At 41.3% G+C, this 17,241-nt stretch overlaps 1 protein-coding gene across 4 annotated transcripts in view; it reads left to right on the top strand.

The window, feature by feature from the left end:
* Positions 1 to 4: 4 nt before the first annotated feature.
* csgalnact2 (chondroitin sulfate N-acetylgalactosaminyltransferase 2) overlaps positions 5 to 17,241 on the top strand; it is a 73,493-nt gene continuing 56,256 nt past the window's right edge. For 2 of the 4 annotated variants that reach the window (XM_063070531.1, XM_063070530.1), the window contains exons 1-3: positions 10 to 109; positions 9,351 to 9,462; positions 13,564 to 13,604. The gene's annotated coding sequence lies outside the window, so the exon portion shown is untranslated. Of the gene's footprint in view, positions 110 to 9,350; positions 9,463 to 13,563; positions 13,605 to 17,241 lie in introns of all 4 variants that reach the window. The other 2 variants (XM_063070533.1, XM_063070534.1) reach the window with 2 other exon arrangements.

Below are 17,241 nucleotides of genomic sequence, written 5' to 3'. Positions count from 1 at the left end.
CGGTCTGCCGGACAAAAGCTTCCGCCCCTGTCAGCGCCCCGCGGGCTTTGCTCTGGTGTGCTGCGGTTGCACTTTAGTTCGGCGCTGTTCCGAGGAGGCATCGCGGCGGGTGAGTAAGAGGAGTCCGGGATTGCCTTTTCTCTTAGCAGTTGTTTAGGCAAGCGTGGGTGCTCCTTACACACTCCCCCACCATCTACTCCCCAATCCCCCTTCTACAGCAGCTTCCATCGTCCCTCGGTTATCCTCCAGTCACTTGTCCTGCTAGACCCTCTGATTTCTGATCACTTTACTCCAGCATCTGCCAGCATCATCATCGCAAAGCTTGTGCCTCATAACATTGATCCTAATTCACAATCAGTCCATGACAATATTTGCTCTCTGTGCACTGTCTCCCCCTCTCTTGTAAACTGGTCAATGTTTCCCTCGTTGCTTTCTCCCATGTGTTTCCCTGCATAAAGATTACTCCCTTTAAAATTTGCAGAGTTACACATTCTCACCACTCTTTGGGGGAAAAAAAAATCTTGTAAATTCTTTTCTTGAATTAATAGTGACTAGTAGTCCACACCTGACATGTAGTCAAGCTAGCCTTTTCAGAATGACCTAAAATGTAAATGGTATAAATCTTTTGAGATGTAATATAATTTGTTCATGCTTCAATAACATCCCGTTGGCAGTTATACCATCTCCATTGGCTAAAATGAAATATCGTGCTTGGTAATCTATTGGGGAAAATGGCAAAAATAACTGTGTGCAGAAGTGCATTTTATAATGGTTTAGAGGAGTGACTTTTTTTTACTTGTTTCCCGCCATATTTTAGCTTTGCAAAACGTAGAGTTGCAGGTAACAGCAAAGTATACTGCCTCTTGAGGTCCTGTAAACTTTCTGCAATTGTCTTGGATTTCCTACCCTTAATCTGTAGTCCTGTGATTCTTTTCTTTTGAACTCCATAAACTAATCTGCCACCACCACCACCTCATCAGACAAGGTATTCCAGATGAAATAAACATTCCGCTGGAGGAAGTCAGTGGCTTGAGCAGCATCTATGAGCAGAAAGGAATTTTGATGTTTTGGGCTGAGCAGGGTTTTGAGCCGAAATATCAATTTCTTCCCTCCTACAGATGCAGCTCAATCTGCTGAGTTCTTCCAGCGGATTGTTTGTTGTTCCAGATTCCAACATCTGCAGTCTCTTGTGTCCTTGATGCATTCCATATGCTAACTATGTGCTGTGGAAGAGAAGGGCTTTTCCCTGTGTCACTTTTGATCCTATTGCCGATTGCTTTACAACGTAGACTTTTGGATCGTGACCATAGTAGGTGGTCTCGAGGTAGATGGTCTCTATCTAGATTGGTTTGATCCTGAAGATGGGTCTCAGCCTGAGATGTCGACTGTTTATTCATTTCCATAGATTCTGCCTGACCTGCTGAGTTCATCTAGCATTTTGTGTGTGGTACTTTTGATTCTTCATCATTTTCAACACCTCTTTGAAACTTCACGGCAACAAGGAATGGTGTACATATGAAAGAGAATAGGTAACAAATAAATAAGGGTACTGATACTAACAGGTTTAATCTGAGTGCTGGCATAGTCTTTGAGCCAAATGGCCTCCTTTGCTCTTGTGAAAAAAATAGAAAAGAAATCTAAAAATAATTCCAGTTTCTCCACCCTTTTGCTGTATGTCAAAATCATTAATGTGTCCTGCACTTGCAGTTAGCCTTTCATTGACTTGTGTACAAAGGTACATTGGTCTCTTTGAACATAACCATTGCCCAGTTTCTCATTTGAGCACCAAAACAGACAGCTGCACAATTTTTCACATTGAGTTGTATGTGTGATATTGTTGCCCAATCTCACACCCACCCCTTTGAAGACTCTTTACATCTTCCTCCCTCTTTGCAATCCCCACACACTTTGATATCAAATCAAAAGAGGGGATAGCTTCACTTGCCCATCACTGAACTGGTCCCACTGAATTTGACTCACTTTCAAGTACTTTTCATCTCATGTTCTCAATAGTTTTTGCTTATTTATTTATTATTTTTATTTTTTTTCTCTTTTTTATTTGTATGGTTTGTTGTTTTTGTTTTGCACATTGGTTGTTGTCCGTTCTGTTGGTGCAGCCTTTCATTGATTCTATTGTGTTTCTCGTATTTACTGTGATTGCCCTCAAGAAAATGAATCTCAGTGTTGTATATGGTGACATATAAGTATTTTGATAATAAATTTACTTTGAACTTTGAAATCATTGATATATACTCAGTGGCCACTTTATTAAGTACAGGAAGTACCTAATAAAGTGGCCACTGAGTGTATTTCTGTGTGTTTGTGGTCGTGTGCTGCTGTAGCCCATCCACTTCAAGGTTCAATGTGTTGTGTGTTCAGAGATGCTTTTCTGCACACCACTGTTGTAACACAAGGCTATTTGAGTTACTGTTGCCTTCCTGTCAGCTTGAACCAGTCTGGCCATTCTCCTGTGACCTCTCTCACTAACAAGGCATTTTTGCCCACCGAACTGCTGCTCACTGGATATTATTTTGTGTTTCTCACTATTTTCTGTAAACTTTAGAGACTGTTGTGTGCGAGTATCCCAGGAGATCAGTTTCTGAGATACTCAAAGCACCCCATCTCAGAATTAGGATCAGGTTTAATTTCACCAGCATATGTCATGAAATTTGTTACTTTTGCAACAGTGGTACAATGTAATACATAATAATGGAGAAAAGCTGTGAATCACAGTATGTAAATATATAATATAAAATAGTTAAATAAGCAGTACAAAATTTAAAAAAATGTAGTGAGGTAGTGTTCATGGGTTCAATGTCCATTCAGAAATTGGATGGTAGAGGGGAATAAGTACTAACAATCGTTCCATGGTCAAAGTCACTTGGGTCCCATTTCTTCCCCATTCTGATGATTAGCTGACTAGATATTTGCATTAATGAGCAGCTGTACCTAATAAAGTGACCACTGAATGTATATTGTGATTAACTCAGTCCCAGTGCTTCTTCACTAATCACAGCCTGACAATCTGAGAAAATCTGCTTATTCCCACTTTTTGCTTTCTCTGCTTGGCAGGTTGTGACAAGTATAAAGTTTGAAGGTTAGTAACTGACTTGATGGAAGATATAGGAGAAGAGCACAGATGAATGTGTGGCTAAAGATCTAGTTTGTGAGGGAGGTGCATAGATCATTAGGATTGCTTCTGGAGCAGATGGGATCTGTACATGATGGGCAGGTTATATGTGAACAGAATGGGAAGTAATTGTCCTTGCAGGGAGTTTGCTGATAGTACTTGGGAGGGTTTAATCTAATTTGGCAGGGGCTGAGAATCTCAGCGGCAGTGTGGCAGGTGAATGTATGGATCTGAATGCAGAGGATAATCATGCGAGTCCAGTATGCAGAGCAGGCCGAGGCAGATTAGGAAGCATGGTGCGTGGGAGGGCTGTTGTTAGTGTGCTGAACTGTATTTATCTAATGCAAGAAGCCTTGTAAGTTAAATGAGCTTAGAGCGTGAATCGACATGTAGAATTATAATATTGCAGTCACAGGAATCTGGTTGTGTGAAGAGCAGGATATAGAATTTTAGAATAACAGACATTTAATAGAGATGGGGGAGTTGTATTGCTGATTAGGAAGAACATCACAGCAAGAAGTAGAGAGGATATCTTGGAGGAACAGACAATCCATTGGGGGAGTTCAGTGGGTTGAGCAGCAATGGCGGGGGGCAGGAAGGGATTTTCTATGTTTTGGGTAAAGACACTGCATCAGGATTGGGAGGAAAGGTGGCCGGTATAAAGAGGGGAAGCGGAGTGGTGACACAGGAGCCTGAGGTGATTGATGGCAATGAGGAGGGGTGAAGGATGGTAGGCGGGTTGCACCAAGTAGGGGAAAAGTGAAGTTGGGAGTGTGGGTGATGCAAGTGATTCTGTAGATGCTCAAAATCCAGACTAACACACACACACAATGCTGGAGGTACTCAGCAGGTCCTGCAGCATCTGTGGAGTGAAATGAACAGTTGATGATTCGGGCTGCGACACTTCATCAGAATGAGTGGAAAGAAAGTGGGCAAAAGCCAGAATAAGAAGGTGGGGTGGGGGGGAGGAGTACAGACTGCCAGTGATAGGTGAGTGCAGCTGAGGGGTAAGTGAGTGGATGTTTTCCCATCTTCCCCCCGCCCTTTGTTTCTCTCATTCTGATGGCTCTCTCACCCTTCTCGTCCCTCTCCACCTTTCATTACTTTCCCATCACATCCTTCTGATTCCCTACCTCTTTCCCTCTATTCCATGGTCCACTGTCTTCTTGGAGGAAGGGATGGAGAGGGAGGAAACCTACTGGAGGGGAGATTATCTGAAACTGGAAAACTCACTGTTCATGCCAATGTGTTGTGAACTATCCAGGTGGAATATGAGGAGTTGTTTGCATTTGGCTTTACCCTCGTGGCAATGGACAGGTCAGTGTGAGAATGGGAATTGAAATGGCATACCACAAGGAGCTCAGGATGGTCATTGCAGATAGAGTATAGGTGCTCTGCAAAATAGTTGCTTCATCTGCACTTGGTCTAGCTAATGTGCAACAGGCCATGTCAACAGCACTAAGTATTGTAGACAAGGTTAGAGGAGGGGCATGTGAATTTTTGCCTCACCTAGAAGGGTTGTTTCGGTCTCTGGATGGTGGTGAGGGAAGATGGTGCAAGGGCAGGTGTTACATGTTCTGCGATGTAGGGATAAGTGCCAGAGATCAGGGCGGGTGGTGAAAGATGAGTAGGCCAGTGAGTCACAGAGGGAGCTGTGCCTGTGAATGTTGGAAAGGTTTAGGGAGGAAAAGATATGTTTGACACTGGGATCTCATTGTAGCTGGTGGAAATGACAAAGCATGATATATTGGATGCGATGTTTCATGGGGTGAAAGGAGTGGACTAAGGAAATTGAGGAATTTTTTTGGGGGGGAGATTTTACAAGATCATAGGGCTAAAGTTTACGAATAAAAAGAGGTGCAGTCATTTTGCTGGGACTACACTATAGGCCTCCCATTAGTCAGAGGAAGAGATACGTAAACAACTTGCACAGAAGTGTAAAAACAATGCTAGTGGGAGATTGCCTCACGTAAAGAAAGATCAGCTTTATTCGTGACATACATTGAAACAACGAAACTACAGTGAAGAGCATTTGATTCAACGACCAACAAAGTCCAAATAACTGCTGGGACAGCCCACAGCTATTGCCTTGTATCCGGTATCAACATAGCATACCCAAAACTTACTAACCTTAACCCATACATTATCTTTTTTTGGAATGTGGGAGAAAATGGGAGTGCCCGGAGGTAACCCATGCAGTCACAGGGAGAATGTACAAACTCTTTTCAGACCACAGCAGGAATTGATCCCTAATTGCTAACGCTGTAATATTATTACGCTAACTGCTATGCAGTGTAGGGAGTGAAGGGATGTGGTGAGGTACTAAATGAATGCTTTTATCTGCATTCACCAAGGAGAAGCATGTGAAGGATAGTGAGTTCAGGGAGAGATATATTGATTGTCTGGAGAATGTAGGTTTTAAGAAGGTTGAGTTGTTAGATGTCTTGGAATGCAGTAAGGTGAGTAGATCCCTAGGGCTGGAAGAGAATGCTTTGGAAAACAGAGGATCAAGCTGCTGGGGCACTGGCAGAGGGTTTTGCATCTCCATTAACCATTATATTTGTAAGGCATAGAAGGATACAGCCCTATTGCAGGCTAGTGGGAGTACTATGAATGGGCAAAGTGGTTGGTGTAGATGTAGTGGGCTGAAGGGCAAGTTTCTGTGCTATACTAATTCTATGACTTTTGAGTCTACAGATAGGCTGGTGCAATAGATGAACAGATAAAATTTAAGGTAGAAAAGGTCTTCCATTTTGATTCAAAGAGCAATATCAATAAGAGTACAGGAACAGCTAAATCTAAAAATGGTTGGGAGCTTATTGAAAGTGGTAGGGCAAATTGTGAGAGAAATGTGTGATTAATATGCAATCTGAGCTTTATAAATGGAGTTAGAATGTTAGGAAGTTGCAATGATCTTCTTTTGATAGAACCTAGTTGCAGGCAAATTGGAATATTGTATTCAGTTCATCAATTCTTGTTAAATTTTATAAAGGGTGCTTCGAAATAATAGCGTGTGTAGATAGTTATTTCCCCTCAGAAAGGAAGAGTTCTGGAGGAGATGTGAATGCAGATATTTAACATCCTGAAGGTCATTGGAGTGAAACAGCGTCCATTGGCGGCAGGGTCAAGAATCGGAGAACATAGAATAATAACTGGCAAAGTAAGTAATGACATGATGCAGTCTTGTTATGCAACGTTTAGGATGTAGATGCTCCACAAATGAGTAGCGAAAAGAGATTTAATCAGGGCATTCATAAGGGAATCGGTTAAGTAGATGAAAGGAAAAGAATTGCAGGGCTGTGGTGAAATAGAGCTAGCATGGTTACTCACACATTGAGCTGGCACAGACTTGATGGGCTGTGTGGCCTCCTGTAACTTTCTGTGGTTCTTTTTCTGAAATCGTCATCATTAATAAGCCTGAAGGCTGAAGGTTCCTACCTTGCATCTGTGTAACAGAGCAACTGCACTGGTTCAAGAAGATGGGTCATCACCTCCACCTTGGGTGGGGGTGGGGGTGGGGGTTGGGTGGTTGGAATATAGGAATGGGCAGTAATTGGCTGGCCTTACAAGCAATGCATCCTACCATCATAAAGGCAAGCACTGATTATAATGAAAACAAATGTGCAGTCAAACTGGTGGATTCTGTCTGCCATTTCTGATTGCTTGTCCAAACGTCTTGTATAAAAACACATGAAAGAGGAAAAGAAATGACAGTTTGATATATGCTTTATCTTGGAAATTATTAGCGTATATTACAAGGATGATTACATTGCAAAATGAGCAAGTTATTATCCAACAAGCCCACAAGCAAGATGTAAGCTTACAAACCATTCAACATACTCTCTTGATAATTCTTGAAGAATCTCTGCTAAGCTGTTTGGCTGGTTTGATGTTTTCTTTTCCCACATTTTCGGGGTGAGAACGCCAAGTTTCTTTAGCTTCCTCTGGTTCCTTTTGAGAGTAAGGTTCTATTCTTGAGCCAAGCTGGAATGCTTTGTCTCATGGCCAGGGCTTGACACAATATTCAAAGTACCATGAGACAAGTTGGAGTGCTGCCTTCAAATTAGACTGATAGCAATTTTAACCAGCTTAAGCATTACTGAGTTTAAAGTTGTATTGAAAGTTTTGACTCCCTAGCTCACAGAGTGATTGCAAAATGATGTAATCATGTTAAGCAACTCTGGAGGTGAGATGCTACACCCTGATTATACAGTAGGTGTGGGAACAGTCCAAACTGAATTCCTCTGAGGTATTGCTTTTCTTGAAGTAATTTCCAAGAAGCTCATAAAGACTATAGAGGGAGTCTGCTTCCTGGATTGGATAGAAACAACTGATCCTCACTTGGAACCTGACATGTCAAAACATTTCCACTGCATGTTAGTGCACTGTGATGCCAGGTTTGTTTTCATTGAATTGTTCTTTGCCTTTGATGTAGTAAGTTAAACTCACTGCCCAGGAGTTTCAGTTGCCTGAAGCTAAGTTGCGTAGAGTCAGCAGAAATGGGTAATTTGGTCCAGCCTGTGCCTACTTTATCCCCAGCCTTGCTCAGCTCATCCCTCTTTTAAATTCTTTGCCCCTTATTTTTCTATGGAAGGAAAATCTCAGCCACACTCTGTGATAACAAGTGCCTCATTCTAAGCATTCTTTGGGAAAAAGCACTCCTAGCCTCTTTGACCCCAGGGAGGCTTGGTAGCATAGCGGTTGGTGCGAGCGATTGAGGTTCAATGCCCCCTGCTACCTGTAAGGAGTTTGCACGTTCTCCCGGTGACTGTGTGGGTTTCTTCTGGTTACTCCAGTTTTCTCCCACACTCTAAAGACATATAGGTTAGGGTTAGTAAGTTGTAGGCATGCTATGTTGGTGCCAGAAGCATGGCAGCTCTTGCAGGTTGCCTTCAGCTCATATTCAAACTGTTGGTCATTGACACAAAACCATGCATTTCCCTGTAAGTTTCTATGTATATGTGACAAATAAAGCTAATTCTTTATTGATGCTCTGGTAATGCATCTCATCTGACGATCAGGCTACCGTATAGACAGCCAGACTGATTTGTGCGTACCTCCCCCTTTAAATTCCAAGACTTTAACAACATTTCTTGTCTTAATTTGAATGAGTTACATGTTCCAGTACATGGTGCTGACCTTTTTTTAAAAACAGAGTTCATGTTTTATTTAAAAAAGATTCTTTTATTACATGATATAGCTTTGTTGAGATGAATGATGACAAAAACGTGCATTTATTGACCCTTTTGGCAAGAATACTATAAAAATGTAGAATTGAGAGTCTGGAACGATTGAAAGTGAGATGAGGTGTCACAGGATTCTTTGGGGATATAATTGGTGTGATAATGGTGTTCCTCTTCATCATCACACCTGTGGTGACTTCGGTCTTTGTTCTTGAATGGGGAACTTGCTTCAAACTGGAGAAATGATTTTGATAGCTGAAAGATTGTGAAATGTTTAACTGTAGTGACTGGTGCTGCAGTTTTCATTGGGAGTACAATGTTTTTTCAGTTCATTTATTGAACTCAAAGTCATTGAAGTTTTAATGTACTTCTGTGAGCCCCTTGCCCACATTTCTGAAGAATTCACAAGTAAATAGTTTATAGATCAGAATGTGTATAATAAACGACTGATGACCAAGAGGTAATTTGCACCTTTCCCTTGTCTAGAACAACCTATTGATTCCGACATGGGGTTGATTTACCCTAACTTGATAATCTGATTGGAACACACACGAAATGGTGGCGGAACTCAGCAAAATGGAGAGGAATAAACAGTCAATGTTTCAGGCTGAGATCCTGCATCAGGCTGTAGAGGAAGCAGACAGAAGCCAGAATAAGAAGGTGGTGAAGAGAAGGAGTATAAGCTGTTAGGTGATAGATGATACCAGGAGAGGGGGAAGGTGGATGGAAAAGAAAGCATCTGAATGGCTGAAGAAGAACATATCTGATAAGCGAGACCAAGGGAGAAAGGGAAAGAGGAAGGGCAATAGAGGGAGGGGATGAGGAGGATTTACCTCTTCCACTTATCACCTCCCAGCTTCTTCCTTCATTCCTTCCTCTCTCACCTACCCGTTTTCCCCCCCCCCACCTGCTTTCACCTATCATCTAACAACTTGTACTTCTTCCAGTCCCTCCTACCCTCGGCTGCTTCCCTCTTCATTTATAGCCCTACTGGAGGGTCTTGGCATAAAATATTGTTTGTTTATTCCTTTCTATAGATGTTGCCTGACTTGCTGAGTTCCTCCAGCACTTTGTGTGTATTCCTCAAGATTTCCAGCATCTGCAGAATCTCTTGTGTTCTTGAAGGTCTGAATTGCTGTATTGTGTAAGGTAGGATTGCACAATTTCGCTGTGTTGTTTGTCTTGGATATGCCATCGGATTCGTCATTTTTTAAAAGCTGCTTATGACTTGCTGTGATTAGTTTACATTCATAGGTTACCTTTTCCAGCTGTGAGCTAAAAATCATAATTTATGGATTAACACCTCACTAGTTTGGACTGTGATTTTTTTTTCTCCACCGCAGACTTAAGTGCACTTATTTAAGAGCATGTTATTTAGCAAGTGAAATGGGATAACAAACGTCTCTCAGTCATGTCCTCTTTCTTGCTCTCATTTGCAACAAGTACCAATATCTTTCAAACCTTCCCATATTTTTCTGCTTTTGAGGGATAACTCCAGATGTTTGACTCAATGAGTTCGTGTAATCCCTGCCTAGAATAGTGGACAATCAGCGATCGGAAGCGTGAGAAGACGTAGCTTACTCAAGTTCACTGATTGAGTACATAACGCATCGATTCGCAGCAGTTTGGTGTTTAGAGTGGCCATCAATCAGTGGTTGAAATTGATTGGGAAGAGCAACTTAAATAAGACAGGGGCAAGTGGAGTGGCCTTTGTTGGAGTGGCTATTGCTGGAATGGACAGTGTTAGAGTGAGGATTTTGAGTCTTTAGCTCTTTGAAGCTTCAGCGAGAGGAGGCTTGAGTGTGAGAAGGTGAAAAAACTGTAGGTAAATTTATTGATTGTTTTTCTTTCTTTATATTTGCACAGTTTGAACAGTAGGGAAATCAGGAAGGATAATAGAATGCTTCTCTTGCAGGATGTAGAAAGGTAGGGAGACTTGCAGGGTCCCTGATCATTGCACCTGCAAGAAGTGCATCCAGCTGCAGTTTCAAACACTCCGTGTTAAGGAGTTGGAGCTGGAACTGGATGAACTCTGGATCGTTTGGGATGCTGATGGGGCGATAGATAGGACATACAGATATGTAGTTACACCTAAGGTGCAAGAGACAGGAGACTGGGTAACAGTCAGGAAGCGGAAAGGGATTAAACAACCAATGCAGTGTCCCTCTGTGGCCAACCCCCTCAATAACAGGTATACCACTTTGGATACTGTTGGTGGGGGGGGGATGATAGCAGGGGAAAGTCATGGCAGTTGGACTTCTGGCACTGAGTCTGGCTTTGTGACTCAGAAGGGAAGTGGGGGCAGAAGAGGTGAGCTGTAGTGATAAGGGACTCATTACTTAGGGAGCAGAAAGAAGGTTCTGTAGATGAATACAAATTCTTGAATGGCATGTTGTCACTTGGACGCCAGTGTCCAAGACATCTTGGCTCAAGTCTTCAGTATTCTTAAGAGGGAGGGTGAGCACCTCGAGGTCATTGTCCAGGTAGATACCAATAACGCAGGTCGGAAGAGTGATGAGGTTTTGCAAAATGAGTTCAGGGACTTAGGTCCTGACGAAGGGTCTCGGCCTGAAACGTCGACTGCACCTCTTCCTACAGATGCTGCTTGGCCTGCTGCGTTCACCAGCAACTTTGATGTGTGTTTCAGGGACTTAGGTGCTAAGTTAAAGGACAGGACCTCCAGAGTTGTGATCGAGGATTGCTACTCGTGCCATGTCCTAGTGAGGCCAAAACTGGGAAGATTATGCAGTTTAACACGTGGGTAAGGAGTTGGTGTAGGAGGGAGGGCACAAGATTTTTGGATCATTGGCCTCTCTTCCAGGGAAGTGGGACCTGTACAAAAGAGACAGTTTGCATCTGAATTGGAGAGGGACTAGTATCCTAGCAGGAAGGTTTGCTAGTGCTGTATGGGGTGGCGGGAGGGAGCACAGAGGTTAAATAGAGTTACAAGGAGATGGGAACCATCGTGTCAGAACAGATAGTGGAGTGGTTGCGGAGACAGATGTTGTTAAGACCTCAGGCAAAGTCAGGAGTCAAAACGTTGAGCGTGGTGCGACTCCTGTGCTGAGCTGCCTATATTTCAATGCAGGAAGTATCGTAGGAAAGGCAGAAGGAGCTCAGAGCATGGAACAGCAGCTGGAATTATGATATTGTAGCTATTAGTGAGAGCTGGTTGTAGGAGGGGCAGGACGGCTCAAAATCCCGGGGATCCTTTGTTTTAGACGTAACCAAGCGGGAGGGAAGGGATGGTGTTACCAGTCAGGGAAAATGTCACGGCAGTGCTCAGTCAGGACAGATTGGAGAACTTGTCTAGTGAGGCTTTAAGGGTGGAACCGAGGAATACGAAATGTATAACCACATATATCAGGCTATATTATAGACCACCCAACAGTCCGCAGGAATTAAAGGAACAAATTTGTAGAGATTGCAGATTGCAGCAAGGAACACAAGGTTGTTAGAGTAGGTGATTTTAACGTTCCTTATGTTGACTAGGTCTCACATATTGTAAAAGAACTGGATGGGATAGGGTTTGTCATATGTGTTCAGGAAGGTTTCCTTAATCAGTACATAGAAGTCTCAATGAGAGAGTGTGCGATATTTGATCTGCTATTTGGGAATGAGTCAGGACAGGTGACAGAATTTTTCATTGGAGAACACTTTGCATCTAGTGACCACAATGCCATTAGTTTTAAAGTAAATATGTAAAAAGATAGGTTTGATATGTGGTCCCGTACTGTGTTGTACTCTTCTATGTTTTAAGATCCTTCAAGGAGATTCAGATTTCATTACAGTAGTTTAGGTACCAAAGGCAAAGACAAAGAATTAATACTGCATCCTGCGTTCCCTCCCCCCACCCCCACCCTATCAGCTTCATGCAATTGAGCTGCCGGTCGTATCACCTGTATTAATGCACCAAGTAAACATGCATCAATTAAACAGATTTTACCTGTTTTAAATTATTGCATTCATTTGGAAGTATTACATTTGTAAGAACTTAGTCTTTCATTACTTATTGATGACAAGTCATGTTTGTTAATCTTTTTAGTAGTTTCTATCTATTTTCCTTTGCTGTGTAGTCAGAGTGCTGCTTGCCATAAGCTAGACTAACCTTGTGTCTCTTTAAATAAAGATTCCCTTTCAAAAACTGAAATGACCAAGTGTAAAAAGCTTCTTTTCATAATTCATTCTTGGACACAACACAAAGGAAGTGCTTGTGGGTTTCATCTTCTCGCATGCAATATGTTTTTTTTTTCTGTTCGTATTGCTAGACGTAGCCTTTGTCCAGATGACCTGCACACAGTGCACAAGATGAATTGGGAAAGGACATGTGTGCCAAGGGTGGCGGCAGAGGTGATGAATATCTTTATGGGGGAGCAGTGCCCTCTTTTCTGGTCAGAGCTTGGAACTGCTTTTTGGTTGGGAACCTCAGCAAAGATCTTAGTTAACTCACAGTTATGATGTTTGTAAAGTTGTCTGTTCCACCTGGGCATCAGTCCCCAACAGAAATAATGAGTGAATCTGATGTCAGTTTGGAACACTAAACTGGCCATGAATGTGTTCATTCATTACCCTGGCACTGTGTGGCTCAGAAGCTTGTCCAAGCCACTTCATCCAATTCTGTTGCCAGGACTCAAAATGCTAGTCAAGAACGTTCATATACAGAAAGAGAAGAGAGAAGGGTATTTCTCTAATTCCAATTCTCTGCATAGACTTGTATTTTTTTTAAAGATTATTAGTATTAATAGTCCTTGTCTGATGGGAGTAATAAGAAGAGAGCATGTCTTGGATGACAGGGGTCTTTAATGATGCTGCCTTTTTGAGGCAAGAAATTCTTCAAAGAAGTATCTTTTTCTATCTCGCTAACAGATCTAGGACAATTCAGCAAGAAATTGAAAAGAAATCAGGTGGGATTTAGAACCTTGAGATAGATGAAAATCGGATTCTCTTAAGCAAATTTTATTTTGTCAGGAGTTTAGTTGCCATTGCCAATAAAGGAGTGGTTCTTACTTCCTTTTATGGCCCTCCTCCTACTAACTTCTCCTCCAGATTCCCTGGAAAACGTCTTCAGCAGTTTTACAGACATTGCTGCAGGTTCCAGCCCAGGACAACACTTACAGTAAATACACGAAGCACTGATGGTCGGCGCTGTAGACATTTGCAGTGGGTCGAAATAATGACAAACACATGGGCTGTTTTACTTTGAGCAAGACAGCTGTAGTTAGACTCTGAAGTGCCTTTCTTTCCTTCCAGACTGTATTGAACAAGCCAGGAGAGTACGAAGATTGATATGGGTAAGTTGTTGCTCGCAAAAGTAGACTTAGAGCATGAAAGCAGGCAGAACTATTTGGTGAGTAATCTTATTTTAAAAAGTTTTTAAAAAACTGAAGAAGTTCCATCTATGCCGTCTGGCCCAGCCAAAACAATAAGTTTGCCTTTGTTGTCATAAATGATTCTATTAAACTCAGATTTAAGATTGTAGTAGCTTTTCTTGTAAGCTTAATTATGACTTGGGGGCAGGGATGTAAAAAAAAAGGTGGAAGCCAGATGTAAAGATTAAAGGAATGAGGCACTTGAAAGGGTTGATATAATCAAAAATTGAAAGAATATTATGGGACAGTGAAAACCATTGCTGTTGGGAAGATAATAGAACCTTGTGTTTCATTTTCAGGAAATTAACTTCCTGAGTCAAACTACAATAAGTTGTGTTTTTTTAATATTATGTGGGTTTATTATTGTTACTTAGTTACAAAGTGTACTATTTCTGCTTAAATCCATTACTCCTACAGGAGCATAGGCCTCCAGTAGCAGCTTGGTCGAGTCCTGTCATGGACCAGTCTTCCAAGATGTCTCTAGGTGTTGCCCATCTTCAAAGATCCTTCCTGTCCCAGGGTTGAGGTCTTTGGAACTTCTGTTCACATTTCTGTAGCTCTGCATTTTTTACGGGATGGGGTTGCTAGCCCTGTGTCCAACCCTCCTACTTTCACAGCTGGAACCCAGTTTGGGTCACGGTCTGCCGTTATGCAATGCTATTGATGATTGCATCCTCCAAATCTTCATTTTCATTGTAACATTCAAGAAGATTGTCAATACCTTCAAATTCTTTGTAGTTTCTAACTTGCTGATGCAGTGAATTTGTTTCATTTTCACTCTGACAGTTTTTGGCATTTCCAACCCTGAATGCTTGAAACCATAGTGAGCAAAACTGTTCTGAATTGTCTTACTGATTATTTTCGCAACTATCAGTTATGAAAATCAGTTTTTTTTACATAAACACACAAAACTGACACTATTCAAAGACTTCACTTTCAGCATGGTGTAGTGTCTAATGGTCACATAGTTGTCCGTTATTGACATTAGTTAGAAGCTATTTGACAGTTTTGCCCCAATTAGTGTCCCAAATAAACCAAGGGAATCCTAGCAATTTTCTTGATTTGGTTTTGTTCTTTTAAGAGTTGTATCAAGTTAGTGGCTGCCGTGATTAAACGATGGCCCAATTAACCAGAATCCGCTGTGTACTTAAAAAAGGGAATGGGAGACAAGCCATCTTTCTCCCGAATGAGTAAAATTCAGACATTTATAAGTTTACCTTTTATTAATGTTTCCCACATGGATAATGCTAAAAGTGCTGTAGATTCTTTATTTTTTATGTTTACTGGACTACTCCTCATCAAAGCTAAATGTGGGTGCTGTTGCCTGGCTGAAGATCATCACTGTGTTTATTTCATGGACTTACCTGCTTCCTGAGGGAAATGTAAATAACCAGAGGTTATTGAAATGAATGGGCTTAGTGGAACTTCGTGTTTGGAATTCACCATGTATTTCTTTCCAACTGTGATAAGACTGCTGAATGGATCCTGACCCAGATCTGGGCCGTACCCTCCAAATATCCGGACCTGCCTCTTGGTTTTTTTTTGCACTACCTTACTTTCCCTTTTTTATTTTCTATTTATGATTTATAATTTAAATTTTTAATATTTACTATCGATTTGTAATCCAGGGAGTGTGAAGCGCAAAATCAAATATCGCTGTGGTGATTGTACGCTCCAGTATCAATTGTTTGGCGACAATAAAGTAAAGTAAAGTAATCACTTCTTGGGTAGTTATTTTAAAATATTAAATCAAACCTCACCTTATTGTGTGATTTTTATTTTATAACAATGTAAGGGTTTATTTTATTACTTACAATTGCAATATTTCTGCTAACAAAAAGAGATGGGAAATATTTGAGTTAAGTTAGATGCAGTCTAAAGCAGGTTTGTGTCTGATTTTCTGTCATTTCTACACGTAGCTTTTCTGCCTACAGTTCTTCAGCCATTACGTGTGTGTGGTTTCATGCATTTTTTAAAAAACTGAATCCATTGTTCTCAGTCTAGTTATGTTTAAATTCTATAGCCCCAATCCACAATCTTCTAATTCTGTATTCTTCGTAGTAGTCCTTCAGTTGTCTGGGTCCTACACTCTGCAATCTCCTCCGTAAATGCGCTAGTTTTTGCCCTCTCTGACTTGATGTTGACCAAGCCTTTGGCCACTTGCTTACCATTTGTAGTAGTGTCAAATTTTATTTTAATGTGCTCCCATAGGATGTAATGGGACAATTTACTAAAAGGTAAAATTGTCATGTTTAATTGTTATTGTTCAAATCCTTGCTTTGAATTTTGATGGAGAATAAAGAGCTTCATTTCCAGTCCAGCTGCAATGCCTTTTTAAGATTTGGAATTACTTGGACTCTATCCAAAGATAATATCTGTCAGCTACCAAGTACCCTAGTTGTTTAATTTAAAAACAAAACACCACGCAATGCTGCATTTTACAAGGTGTCCTACTAAATTTCCCCTTTATTTGGTACAATTAGTTACTGCATTATTTACTTCAGTTGTAATGAGATCTTGTAGTGTAGAACAAATAAAGCGTACCCCTACCATTAAGTGAAGATTGAGGACACTGGATCTTGGGAGCACTGTAGTACTAATTCTACTAAACAAATACAAAATGCAAGAAATACTGAAAGGGTTAGTCAGCATCGATGGAGGGTGACACACAGAAAATGCTGGAGGAACTCAGCAGGCCAGGCAGCATCTAATGAAAAGAGTAAACAGTCTTGATGAAGGGTCTCAGCCCTCAACTCTTTTCCATAGATGCTGCCTGCCTTGCTGAGTTCATCCAGCATTCTGTGTGTCTTGCTTTGATTTAAAGCATCTGCAGATTTTCTCTTGTTTGTCAACAGAAAGAGTGGGAAAAGGTGGAAATAAAGCAAGTACAGTATTAAGTTGCAAAATGGGGCAGAGGAGCACAGGGAACAAAAGGGGAGGTTGGTGATTGGATGGTGACTGTGAGATCATGAATGACCCAAATGATAATACTACCAGTTAAAAGCTGTGGTAAAACTGTGTCGTGACATGTGTGTATATAAAGTAAGTAAATAAATAAATCTTAGAAACCTGAAATAAAAGCACAAAATACTGGAAACACTCAGACAGCATCTGGGAAAAGGCCAAGGTACCTGTACTCTGTTTACAGCAATGATCCAGATTTTCAGGTTGCCTGCCACTTCAATTCACGTCCTATTTCCACACTGACCTTTCTGCCCTGTTACAATGAAGCCCATTGCAAGTGTAAGGAGCAACACTGGCATAACGTGAATGTGTTTTTTTTAAACCATGTACAGTTTTGACAGAGCAATGAGCCTAGACATCAAAGGCTACAGGCCGAGGAAGATGGGATTATTATGGATCAGTGCCTACTGGTTGGTGTAGATATAGTGGGCTGAATGGCCTTTTTCCATGCTGTATGACCCTCTGACTGATCCTGCCTTCCATCTGGGCATTTTGCAGCTTGCAGGATTTAATATTTTATTCAATACACACCATGTGCTGGAGGAGCTCAGCTGGTCAATCAGCATTTATGGATGGAAATAAACATTTGATGTTT

Source organism: Mobula hypostoma, chromosome 18, assembly GCF_963921235.1.
Source record: "Mobula hypostoma chromosome 18, sMobHyp1.1, whole genome shotgun sequence".
NCBI lineage: Eukaryota > Metazoa > Chordata > Chondrichthyes > Myliobatiformes > Myliobatidae > Mobula > Mobula hypostoma.
This window is presented reverse-complemented; position numbering and strand designations above follow the sequence as displayed.